This window comes from Oryx dammah, unplaced genomic scaffold, assembly GCF_014754425.2.
Source record: "Oryx dammah isolate SB20612 unplaced genomic scaffold, SCBI_Odam_1.1 HiC_scaffold_12, whole genome shotgun sequence".
In the NCBI taxonomy this organism is placed as follows: Eukaryota; Metazoa; Chordata; class Mammalia; order Artiodactyla; family Bovidae; genus Oryx; species Oryx dammah.
Genome location: NW_024070196.1, coordinates 59963562 through 59973699, shown reverse-complemented (window position 1 = coordinate 59973699; position 10138 = coordinate 59963562). Strand labels below are relative to the sequence as shown.

At 44.8% G+C, this 10138-nt stretch overlaps 1 non-coding gene across 1 annotated transcript; it reads right to left on the bottom strand.

Moving 5' to 3' along the window:
• Positions 1-9653: 9653 nt before the first annotated feature.
• On the bottom strand, positions 9654-9726 carry TRNAG-CCC. Its single transcript has one exon. It is a non-coding gene; the product is annotated as a tRNA-Gly (tRNA).
• Between the last annotated feature and the right edge of the window lie 412 nt (positions 9727-10138).

The following is a 10138-nucleotide window of genomic DNA, read 5'->3' as shown; positions in this document are numbered from 1 at the left end:
AACATTTCAGCATCGATACCTTGGCTCCATTAGCTTTCTGTTCTGTGAAATACCACTCAATAGTCAGTGTTCATTTAATGACTCCCCCTCAGATGGACACCTAGGTTACTACCCACTTTCTCCACTGGAAGCTGTACCATGTGTGAACATCTTATGTTTGTTTTTCTTTGTGCACCCGTGGTAGTAATTTTATATAATACATCTGCTGACTCCCCCTAAAGAGCCCCTGAGAAAACCATAGGTCAAGAAGGCTAAGTGTTTTAAAAAATACTTTTTATTTTGTATTGGAGTATAGTTGATTAACAGTGTTGTGATAGTTTCAGGTGGACAGCAAAGGGACTCAGCCATACATATACATGGATCCATTCTCCTGCAGACTCTCCTCCCATCCAGCTTGCCTCATAACATTGAACAGAGTTCCCTGTGCTATACTGCAGAAACTTATTGGTTACTCATTTGTTTATCATTTGATTTTTTAAAAATTTTAAATGAAATAAGATCCAAGATAATGTGCAGGAATATAAAACATGTATTATATATGTATTTGGATTTAACCCTAATTCTAGATTTTTGGGGAGAAAGAATTTTATTTCTTAATTTAAATAGAAATAGCCAAGTCATAATATTTCCTCAAGGGAGTTAAGATTAGTTTGAAAATAGTTGCTTAATATAATTTCCTGATGGCTATTCATTTTAAATACAGCAGTGTGTACATGTCGATCCCAAACTCCCTAACTATACCATCCCCTCATCCTTCTCCCCTGGCAACCATCATTCATTCTCTAAGTTTGTGAATCTGTTTGTAAGTATGGCTGTGACCCTATGGACTATTGCCCACCAGGCTCCTCTGTCCATGGGGATTCTCCAGGCAAGAATACATTTCCTTCTCCAGGGGATCTTCCTGACCCAGGGATTGAACCTGGGTCTCCTGCATTGCAGGCTGATTCTTTACCATTTGAGCCACCAGGGAAGCCCTCTGTTTTGTAAATAAGTTTATTTGTATCATTTCTTTTTAGATTCTTCATATAAGTGATGTAAGATATTTCTCCAAGAAGGCCAAGTTCTTTTTAAATTTTTACTTTTTATTGGAGTGTAGTTGATTAACAATGTTGTGTTAGTTTCAGGTCACAGCAAAGTGGTTCAGTTATAATATAGACGTACATCTATTCTTTTTTTTTATTATAATCTTTTTATCTTATTTTATTTTTACTTTACTTTATTTTACAATACTGTATTGGTTTTGTCATACATTGACATGAATCTGCCATGGGTGTACATGAGTTCCCAAACATGAACCCCCCTCCCACCTCCCACCCCATATCATCTCTCTGGATCATCCCTGTGCACCAGCCCCAAGCATCCTGTATCCTGCATCAAACAGAGACTGGCGATTCGTTTCCTACATGATAGTATACATGTTTCAATGCCATTCTCCCAAATCATCCCACCCTCTCCCTCTCCCTCAGAGTCCAAAAGTCCGCTCTACACATCTGTGTCTCTTTTGCTGTCTCGCATACAGGGTCATCATTACCATCTTTCTAAATTCCATATATATGTGTTAGTATACTGTATTGGTGTTTTTCTTTCTGGCTTACTTCACTCTGTATAATTGGCTCCAGTTTCATCCATCTCATTAGAACTGATTCAAATGTATTGTTTTTAATAGCTGAGTAATACTCCATTGTGTATATGTACCACAGCTTCATTCATCTGCTGATGGACATCTAGGTTGTTTCCATGTTCTGGCTATTATAAACAGTGCTGCGATAAACATTGGGGTGCATGTGTCTCTTTCAATTCTGGTTTCTTCGGTGTGTATGCCCAGCAGTGGGATTGCTGGGTCATAAGGCAGTTCTATTTCCAGTTTTTTAAGGAATCTCCACAGTGTTCTCCATAGTGGCTGTACTAGTTTGCATTCCCACCAACAGTGTAAGAGGGTTCCCTTTTCTCCACACCCTCTCCAGCATTTATTGCTTGCAGACTTTTGGATCGCAGCCATTCTGACTGGTGTGAAGTGGTATCTCATTGTGGTCTTGATTTGCATTTCTCTAATAATGAGTGATGTTGAGCATCTTTTCATGTGTTGTTAGCCATCCGTATGTCTTCTTTGGAAAAATGTCTGTATAGTTCTTTGGCCCATTGTTTGATAGGGTCGTTTATTTTTCTGGAATTGAGCTGCATAAGTTGCTTGTATATTTTTGAGATTAGTTGTTTGTCAGTTGCTTCATTTGCTATTATTTTCTCCCATTCAGAAGGCTGTCTTTTCACCTTGCTTATATTTTCCTTTGTTGTGCAGAAGCTTTTTTTTTAAATTTATTTATTTATTTTTAATTTTTACTTTACAATTCTGTATTGGTTTTGGCATAGATTGACATGAATCCACCACAGGTGTACATGCATTCCCAAACATGAACCCCCCTCCCACCCCCCTCCCCACAACATCTCATGTGCAGAAGCTTTTAAACACACAAAATAAACTCAAAATGGATTAAAGAGCTAAACGTAAGACCAGAAACTATAAAACTCCTAGAGGAGAACATAGGCAAAACACTCTCTGACATAAATCACAGCAGGATCCTCTGTGATCCACCTCCCAGAATACTGGAAATAAAAGCAAAAATAAACAAATGGGATCCACTTAAAATTAAAAACATCTATTCTTTTTGAAATTCTTTTCCCATTTAGGATATTATATTGAGCAGAGTTCCCTGTGTTATGCAGTAGATCCTTGTTGGTTTAATATAGAAAACCAAGAAGGCTAAGTGTATTAGACTGACGGCAGTAAGGGACGATATTAGCCATATCTCGAAAGGGAAGTCTGGCAGAGTATTGATAGGATTTTAAAAGTTGGGCTGGATGATTGGAAGGCAGGAAGTAGGTTGACACTTGGTAGAGTTGATGCCATGATGGCTCTGGATGGGTGAACACAGCGAGGCTGGGATTTGGGGTGAATCTTGAATGTGCAAATTGTCTTGATAAGGACATTATCTAGCCTCTTCTTCCAGGGGCAAGAATGTCCCCACATCAGCAGCTGGGTTGTTTCTACTTGGCCTCAGCATTTCAATTGATATTGGTTTCAATATTCAGTGCCTGCAAGGTGAATTTTTTGCATCAAAAGTATGGCTGCTTAGAACTGCCAGCATATAGCAGTAATAAAAAGCAGACCAACTGTTCATAGATTTTATTGTTGTTTTTCTTTACAGATAAATGTGCCTTCTTATTGCCTGAGGCAGCCACTTCACCGCACCTCTCCCTCAGCTCCCAACTGTTCCAGTGATCAACACAGAAGTATTTTGGAGACGAGCTGGCAGGAGACGGTAAAACAATGTCCGTGATAAAATAATTCCTTTCTGCTGTTGCGCATACCACCCTCTCCAATACAGTATTGGTTCCAAGTTATATTTCTGCCTACAATCTCAGAGGTTAATTATTTTCTTTAAAGAATTTTTTTTAAGTGTTGGAATAATTTTAGATTTACGTCACAGTGGCACAGATAATACAGAGAATTGCCATACCCCCTTCACCCCTCATGTTGACATCTATTTCTTTATTTTTTAATTTATTTTTAGCTGGAGGATAATTGCTTTACAATGTTGTGTTCATTTCTGCTGTACAACAATAGGAATCAGCTATAAGTAGGCAAATATCCCCTACCCTCATGAGCCCCCCTCCCACCACCACCCCATCCCACCCCTTTCAGGTCATCACAGAGCACTGAGCTAAGTAGAGATGAAGATGTAGAGAACAAACTCATGAATGTGGTGAGGGAAGGAGAGGGTGGGATGAACTGAGACAGTAGCATTGGTATTATAACTGGTAAAGAATCCGCCTGCAATGCAGGAGACCCCATTTCGATTCCTGGGTCAGGAAGATCTGCTGGAGAAGGGATAGACTACCCACTGCAGTATTCTTGGGCTTCCCTTGTGGCTCAGCTGATAAAGAAACCGCCTATAATGCAGGAGACCTGGGCTCGATCCCTGGGTTGGGAAGATCCCCTGGAGAAGGGAAAGGCTACCCACTCCAGTATTCTGGCCTGGAGAATCCCATGGACTATACAGTCCATGGGGTTGCAAAGAGTTGGACATGACTGAACGACTTTCATATATATATATATACATATATATACACACACACACACACACACTAGCATGTGTAACATAGATGGCTAGTCAGAAGCAGCTGTATAGTACAGAGAACTCAGCTCGGTGCTATGTTGGCATCTTTTGACATCATGGAACTTTCATCAAAGTTGGGAAACCAACTTCAGCATTCCACTGTTATCAAAAGTTATCTTAACTTTATTCAGATTCCACCACCTTTTCAGTTCAGTCGCTCAGTCGCGTCCGACCCTTTGCGACCCCATGAATCGCAGTGTGCCAGGCCTCCCTGTCCATCACCATCTCCTGGAGTTCACTCAGACTCACGTCCATCGAGTCCGTGATGCCATCCAGCCATCTCATCCTCTGTCGTCCCCTTCTCCTCCTGCCCCCAATCCCTCCCAGCATCAGAGTCTTTTCCAATGAGTCAACTCTTTGCATGAGGTGGCCAAAGTACTGGAGCTTCAGCTTTAGCATCATTCCTTCCAAAGAAATCCCAGGGCTGATCTCCTTCAGAATGGACTGATTGGATCTCCTTGCAGTCCAAGGGACTCAAGAGTCTTCTCCAACACCACAGTTCAAAAGCATCAATTCTTCGGCACTCAGCCTTCTTCACAGCCCAACTCTCACATCCATACATGACCACTGGAAAAACCATAGCCTTGACTAGACGGACCTTAGTCGGCAAAGTAATGTCTCTGCTTTTGAATATGCTCTCTAGGTTGGTCATAACTTTCCTTCCAAGGAGTAAGCGTCTTTTAATTTCATGGCTGCAGTCACCATCTGCAGTGATTTTGGAGCCCCCCAAAATAAAGTCTGACACTGTTTCCCCATCTATTTCCCATGAAGTGATGGAACCGGATGCCATGATCTTCGTTTTCTGAATGTTGAGCTTTTTACGCACCTTTTACACAATCATATTTCCTTTTTTTTTTTAGTTGATCCATTGTCTCGTCTGGGATCACACGTACACTTACTGATCTTGTTTCCTCCAATCTGTGGCAGTTTCTCAGTCTTCTTCTGTTGCCTGTGGCTTTGGCTGATGTGAGGAGCGCTACTCACTGGTCCGGCGCTTCGTAGAATGTCCCGCACTGCGGCTTCTCTGCCGCTGTTCTCACAATCAGATTGGGGAGATGGTTTTCCGGGAAGAAGACCCCAGCTGTGGGAACCCCATCGGCTACCCGCTCTCACAGGTGGCGGTGACCTTCATCCTGTGGTCAAGGTGGTGTCTGCCAGGTTTCCTCATTGTAACGCCACCATTTTCCTCCTTCCCACATCCTCTTATTTGTGGGGAAGGTCGGGGGGAGGAGAGAGAAGGGATTAAACTCCACCTCTCGGACAGTAAGGCATCTACTTCTTATTCTTTGGTTTCTCCTGTAATCAGAGTTCATCCCACTTTCCTCATCAATCACTTTTGTGAAAAGAGAATTTCTCAAATTCCACCAAAATACCTATCTTTCTCCATGATGGATAACCGCATGCTTGATGTATTGAAGATCACCACCCCACACTCCAATTTCATTCAAATTGATTGATTGGAGTTTCTCCAAAAGCTCTCAAGCAAGAACCCCGATATTCCCGAGCTCCTTCTCAGGGTCCCCAGAAATCCATCTGGGGTCAGGCATCCAAGGGAGAACTGGGTAGCATCTTAGATGGGGCCTCTTCCACTGCGGTCTCTAGACCAGCTTCAGCATCGCCTGGAAGCTGGTCAGACATGTGGCATCCCAGGCCCCAATGAGACTGCCTGATTCAGACTCCGCATGCGAACGAGTCACCCAAGGTGACTGGGGCACGGGTCCATCATGTGAGAAGTGCTGCCTTAGAATGCCAGAGCCCAGAGGAATTGGGCAGGGGGATCAGCTCCAAGTAAGGGTGGTCTCGTCTCTGTCCCTGCCACACCTGCCATAGTTCTGGCTCTGGCGACTTGAGTTGGAGGAGACGATTAGGAAGGGCCGAAGTGAGGGTCACAGAGGTAAGCGGGGAGAGGCAGGTGGAGCCGAAAGAAGGCTCAGGGGCAAGCCTGAGACTAGAGGAGGGGTGGAGGGCTGGGGAAGTTGGGTGAGAGGCGGGTGGTATCAGCACCACTGATAGATGAGCGAGGTGCCTGGGATGACCTTGAGGAGACGGCTGAGAGCCGGGACCCAGTGATGGATGGGCTGGGGTGGGGAGGCCGCTTGACAGCTGCAAGGAGCAAAGGGCTCAAGGTTCAGGAGTCCACTGTGGGTGGCAGCAGAGCCCAACAACCACAAGAGAGAAGGCCTTCCTCTCTTTCTGTAGCAGTGTTCACAAAAGCTCACCTACTCCGTCATTATCTCTTTAAAAAACAATTTTTTTTAAGTGTACAGTTGCAGTTCAATGGCATTCAATACCTACACTCTATAGCCCAACCATCACCACCAGCTGCCTCCAGAATGTTTTCATCTTGCAAAGCTGGAGCTCTGCACCCACTGAAGAATAAACCCCCAGACCCCCTTCTCTCCTCAGCCTCTGGCACCCACCACTTCACTTTCTGTCTCTTGAGTTTAACTCCTCTAGGAACCTCATAGGAGAAGGCAATGGCACCCCACTCCCATACTCTTGCCTGGAAAATCCCGTGGATGGAGGAGCCTGGTAGGCTGCAGTCCATGGGGTCGCTGGGAGTTGGACATGACTGAAGCGACTTAGCAGCAGCAGCAGCAGCAGGAACCTCATATGAGTGGAATCCTACAGCATCTGTTCTTCCGGGATCTCTTTCCAGCTTCATGATTGCCTGCTGAACCAAATGGAGCAGGGAATGTTAGTCCTATTGTAGAGATGAGGAAACAGGGTTGGGATGAAACCCCTGGCCCTGGATCTCACATCTAGTAAGTAAGTACCACGCGTGAGAGTCAGGAGTCCAGGAGGCCAGCCTGACTCTGTGCGGAATGTTCTAATGCATCCACTGTGAAGGTGGGCTGGAAGAGAAAGGAACAGAACCAAGGGCATGTGTGGAGGTGGGGGGATCACCTCCAAGTTCAGGTCTCCGAGAGATTGTAGCTTTAAACCTCCCCAGCACCTGCCTTGGTACCTGCCATATAAAAGACGCTCAGACGTTTGATGAGTGAGTTAAATGTAGACTTTCTTCATTCCCCTTTTAACTATTGATAAGAATGAGTTTGCTAAGACAAGATGGGGAATCTATTCGAGGAAGCTGGGGTAATAGAAACACGGTGGCTTTAGTAAAACCAAGTTCATGGTAAATTCAGAAAGCATTCTGAGATTTTGCTGGGTCTCCCATGCTTGTCACTGATCACCCAGGGCTGTGTGTATGCATGTGCTAATGAGATATTGGGATTCAGTGTGCCTTCAATGAAACCATTTCATGTTTACCTTTTAAAATAGATATCACAGAATTCCCTGGTGGTCCAGGGGTTAGGACTCAGCTCTTTCACTTCCTGGGGGCCCAGGTTAAATCTCTAGTCAGGGAACTAACATCCTGCAAGGTGTGCCGCATGGCCAAAAATAAATAAAACAACATAAAATAGAAACCTCTGAAGTGCACAAGTACTCTTTCCTCTAAAAGAGTGTCTGTCACTTAGGGGCTTTCATACTGTGTCCCAGTTAATTCAAACACTGGACGTTATTAATCACCTACCACATGCTCACCTTTAAAAACTGGGATTATATTTAATTTCTCCCTACCCCTGTCCTCTAAACAGCTTAAACTTAATTTACTAATCATAATATGTTTTATCCACTAGACCAGGGGTTGGCAATTTTTTTTCTGTGAAGGGCCAATTGGTAAATATTTTAGGCTTTGAGGGCCGTACATTCTGTATTGCAACCGGTCAATGCTGCCGCTGTAGTGGAAGGATACTGTAGACAAGATGTCAGTGAGTGAGCATGGTTGGGTTTCAATAAAGCTTTATTTACAGAAACACATTTGGGCCACCAGCTGTTGTATGTTGACCCTGCACTAGATTATGAACTATGCTGTGCTGGGCTTTGAATCTCTGTGGCCCTAGAACCAAGTTGTGCTTCAATCTTTGGAAACAGGAAACTCGCACTCGCCTTCCGTTCACTTGTTGCCTAGGAAACGGCTGGTGTGACTGATGGCAGGGGATGCTCTGTTGGCCCCCAAATCTGCTCTGCACCTCTTTGCTCAGGTTGACCAGTGGAGTCTGATCACCTGGGCTCCCTTCCTCTCTGACTTCCATAGGGCCTTTGCTATTGGAAGGTGAGGCAGCATATTGGGAAGAGGAGGAGAGAGGGCCCTGTATTTCCCCCTGGGCTTCCCCTAAGCTGGGCCACTGGTTGGCCAGTGGCTGCTCCCTCACCAAAGGCTACAGCTCCCATCAAGCAGCCTTTTCCATAGGGCTCTTTCCTCCATGTTCCAGGAACTGCACCCTCCCTCCTAGTCAGTTCTAGCTGCTGTAACAAAAATACCATCGACCTGGGGCTTGAACAACAGACATTTGTTTCTCACTGTTCTGGAAGCTGGTAGTTCAGTTCAGTCACTCAGTTGTGTCTGACTCTTTGCGACCCCATGAATCTCAGCATGCCAGGCCTCCCTGTCCATCACCAACTTCCGGAGTTCACTCAGACTCACATCCATCGAGTCAGTGATGCCATCCAGCCATCTCATCCTCTGCCATCCCCTTCTCCTCCTGCCCCCAATCCCTCCCAGCATCAGAGACTTTTCCAATGAGTCAACGCTTCTCATGAGGTGGCCAAAGTACTGGAGCTTCAGCTTTAGCATCATTCCTTCCAAAGAAATCCCAGGGCTGATGTCCTTCAGAATGGACTGATTGGATCTCCTTGCAGTCCAAGGGACTCTCAAGAGTCTTCTCCAACACCACAGTTCAAAAGCATCAATTCTTCGGCACTCAGCCTTCTTCACAGCCCAACTCTCACATCCATACATGACCACTGGAAAAACCATAGCCTTGACTAGATGGACCTTAGTCGGCAAAGTAATGTCTCTGCTTTTGAATATGCTCTCTAGGTTGGTCATAACTTTCCTTCCAAGGAGTAAACGTCTTTTAATTTCATGGCTGCAGTCACCATCTGCAGTGATTTTGGAGCCCAAAATAATAAAGTCTGACACTGTTTCCACTTTTTCCCCATCTATTTCCCATGAAGTGATGGGACCGGATGCCATGATCTTCATTTTCTGAATGTTGAGCTTTAAGCCAACTTTTTCACTCTCCTCTTTCACTTTCATCAAGAGGCTTTTTAGCTCCTCTTCACTTTCTGCCATAAGGGTGATGTCATCTGCATATCTGAGGTTATTGATATTTCTCCCAGCAATCTTGATTACAGCTTGTGTTTCTTCCAGTCCAGTGTTTCTCATGATGTACTCTGCAGGACCAAGGTATTAGCAGTTTCCATGATTGGTGGGAATCCCTTCCTGGTTCATAGTTTCCACTTGATCACTGTGTCCTCATATGATGGATGGGGTGCTCTAGGGTCCCCCTTTTTTTGAAAACAAAAAAATTATTTATTTTGCTGTGCCAGGTCTTAGTTGCAGCACACAAGATCTTTGTTTGGCCTTCACTGCAGCATGTGGGATTTTTAGTTGTGGTATGAAGGATCTAGTTCCCTGACCAGGGATTGAACCTGGGCCCCTTGCACTGGGAGTACAGAGTCTTAGCCACTGGACCACCAGGGAAGTCCTTCTGGGATCCTTTTTATAAGGGCACTAATCCCTTTCATGAGGGCTCCACCTCACAGCCTGATCACCTCCCAAAGGCCCCACTTCCTAATAACATCACCTAAGCGGTTAGTTTCAACACACAAACATTGCAGGGATAAAAGCATTCAGTCTACAAGTGTCTATTCTTCAGGTATGGGGGCATTAACAGCACCTGCTGATGCTAGCCCCGGGGTACTTCGCACCCCCCATTTTTGTTTCTATGCTCCCTCTTCACCTCTCTGGGGGAAACTTTAACCCTTTGAATGTGCCTTTTGTGTCCTGCCAGGATCCTGAATGCTAGGAGAATTAGACAACACAGGCCATACACTAAGTGCTTCACATACATCAGCTGCTTCATTCCCTCACTGTGAGCGAGGTAAGCCTGGCA